A 3,445-nucleotide genomic window follows, 5' to 3' on the forward strand; every position below is an offset into this window, starting at 1 on the left:
GGGGTCCAGAGTCTATTTTTTTTTCTTTTTAATCTAACTGATTTCTGTTAATTGAAAGTGAATGAAAACTTAAATTAAAGAAATAAAGGAATTACGGAAAAGGAACAATAACAACATGAGGCGAAAAAGAGAAAAAGAAAAAAACATATGAAAGAAAAAACTAAAAATAACAAAATCTCATCACTTTTTTGAAGACAAGAAAAAAAAAGAAAAAAAAAGTAAAATCTCAAGCATAGAATACGAGGAATTCCTTCCCGTTCTTCTCCCCCTCCCCCTCTCCCTCCTCCCTTCCCTTCTTCCACCCCCTCTCCTTCCACCTCCTTTTCCCACTCTCTCCCTCTTCCTCTCTCCTTCCTCTCCCTCTCCCTCTTCGTCCAGCCCCTCCCCCTTCCCCTCCCTCTCCCCCTTCCCCTCTCCCTCTCTCCCTCACCTTCCCTCCCCTCTCCGTCCTCCCCCTTCCCTCTTCCACCCCTCTCCCTCCACCCCCTTCCTCCCTCTCCTCTCTCCCTCCACCCCTTTCTCCTCTTCCTCCCCTTCCTCCTCTCACCCTCTCCCCTCTCCCTCTCTCCCTCTTTCCTCCTCCTCTCCTTCACCCTCTCGTCCTCCCCTCTTCCTCTTCTACCCCTCTCCCTCCACCCCCTTCTCCCCCTCTCCCTCTCTCCCTCTTCCTCCTCCCTTCCCCTCTTCCACCCTCTCCCTCCACCCCCTTCCTCTCCCTCTCTCCCTCTCTCTCCCCTCTCCATCCTCCCCATTCTCCCTTTCCTCTCCTCTTCCCCCTCTCCTCTCCCTCTCCCCTCTCCCCCTCTCCCTCTTCCTCCCTCCTTCCTCCCCCTTCCCTCTCTCCCTTCCCTTTCCCCCTTCCCCCTCCCCATCCGGCGGAGAAGCGGTGATGCAACCGGAATTATTTGCAGCTGATAAGGATAACAAACGAAGGCTGCGCTGAAACAGAGGCGAAGGAGAGAGAGAGATAAGATACTTAGCCGACTGTTGCTGCTGGTTGGCTGGCCTCCCCTCCCTTCCCCTCTCCCCTCCTCTCCCCTCCCCTCCCTTCCCGTCTCTCTTCCCTTCCCCTCTCCCTCACTCACTCCCATCCTTCCTCCCTCCTGGTCCCCTCTCCCCTCCCTTCCCCTCATCCTCCCTTCCTCTCCCTACCTTCCACTCAATCCATCCTTCCTCCCTCCCTGGTCCCCTCTCCCTCCCTCCCCTCCCTCCCTCACCACTCCTTCCATCCTATCTCTAGTTCCCTCCTTCCTTCCTTCCTCTCCATTTCCTTCTACTCTTCCGTCGCTCACTCCTTCCCTTCCATCTCTCCCTCTAATTCCTCTATCCTTCCCCTCAATTCCCCTCTCCTCCTTCCTCCTCTCTCCCTCACTCACTCACTCCTTTCTTACTTCCTCCCTCCCTCCCAATACTTCCCTCCCCTTCCCTCCTCCACTCTCCCTCCTCTTTCCATTCCTTCCACTCTTCCCCTCTCCTCTCCTACCTTCCTCTCCTTTTCCTTCTTCCCTTCCCTCCCTCTCTCACTCCTCACTCCTCTTCCTTCCTCTCTCTAATTACCTTCTTCCTTCCTTCCTCCCCTCCCTCCACTCCCCTCCCCCTCCCCTCACTCACTCCTTCCTTCCTTCCTTCCTTCCTCTCTCCTTGAACCTCCTTCCCCCTCTCACTCCTTCCTTCCTTTCCTTCCTCCTCCACTCCCTCCCCTCCACTTCCCTCCTCCCTCCACTCCCCTTCCCTCCTCACCTCTTCCTCCACTCTTCCCTCTCCCTCACCTCCCCTTCCTCTCCTCTCCCTCACCTCCCTCTCTCCCCTCCCTGTAAAGATACGAAACATAGATAAACCTCTTGTCTTCTTTAAAGGTCACGAGGAAGATATCAGCTGACGTATGGGTGACCTTGCTCTCCCCCCCCCCTCTACCCCTTTCTCCCCACCCTCCCCTCCCTCTGTTCTCCTCCCCACCCCCTCCCCCTACCCCTTTCTCCCCCTCCCTCCCCTACCCCTTTCTCCTCCCCACCCCCTCCCCCTACTCCCTTCCCCCTCCCTACCCTCTCCTCCCCTGCCCCTTTCTCCCCCTCCCTCCCCCTGCCCCTTTCTCCCCCCCTCCCCCCAAACGTCGCCAAAGTGATGTGTCGCTTCTGGAACATTCCGTCGCTCTCGCGTGCATAAAAGTTCTTTTTTTTTTTTTTTTTTTTTAATAATGGAGGTATTCTTTCTCGGATTTGGTAGAATGTTTGGTGTGTATACTGATTCCTTTTCTTTATTTTTTATTTTTTCGTCGTTTTATCTTTTTTTTTTTTTTTTTCTCTCTGTCTCTCTCTTTCTCTCTCTCTCTCTCTCTCTCTCTCTCTCTCTCTCTCTCTCTCTCTCTCTCTCTCTCTCTCTCTCTCTCTTTCTCGTTCTCTCTCTCTCTTTCTCTCTCTCTTTCTCTCTCTCCCTCCCTCCCTCCTTCTCTCTCTATCTAACTCTCTTTCTCTCTCTCCCCCTCCCTTTCCCTCCCTCTTTCTCTCCCTTTCCCTCTCCCTCCCTCCCTCCTTTCCCTCCCTCGCACGCTAAACCAACCCTTCCTTCCCCCCCTCCTCCCCCCCTCCCCCTCCCCATCCCCCCCGAGTGTGCGAGTAATGGTCACCAAAGGGGTTAGAAGGAAGGGGTGGGGGGGGAGAGGGGGGAGGGTTTTGTACGGAAAGAGGGAGGGGGTGGGGGGGGGTTGGAGGTCACTGGGGAGGGGGGGGAAGAGGGGGATACTGTATGGTTAGGGAGGGGGCTGGAGGTGGGGGGGGAGGGGGGCTGGAGGTGGGGGGTTAGGGAGGGGGGAGGGAGGGGTAGACAGGTGATCCCACGTCACATTCGGAAGAAATATTCGTTGAGTAATTCCCTCAGGGGGGGAGGGAGAGGGGAGGAGGGGGGGAGGGAGTAGGCCTATTTCATTCCGCCCCCACCCTCCACCCCCCACCCAGCGCCCCCCCTAATCGTGGCGTCACCTTACGAAGAGACACGTGGATACGCACTTACATACACGCAAACCAGTGCACTCATTCATTCGCTCACGCACACACACAAGGAAAAGCAAAGAAACACAGACACACACACACACACACATACACACACACCTACATACACACACACAAACACACACCTACATACATAAACACCTACACACACACACGTACAGACACACACACACACACACACACACACACACACACACACACACACACACACAAACACACACACACACACACGCAGACACACACACACACACACACAGACACACACACACACATACATACATACACACACAGACACACACACACATACACACACACTTACATAAATACACATACACACACACACACAGCCACACACACATACATACACACACCTCCTTACACACACACACACACACATACAGACACACACACACACACACACACACACACACACACACACA

The sequence above is a fragment of the Penaeus vannamei genome, chromosome 34 (genome assembly GCF_042767895.1).
Source record: "Penaeus vannamei isolate JL-2024 chromosome 34, ASM4276789v1, whole genome shotgun sequence".
NCBI lineage: Eukaryota > Metazoa > Arthropoda > Malacostraca > Decapoda > Penaeidae > Penaeus > Penaeus vannamei.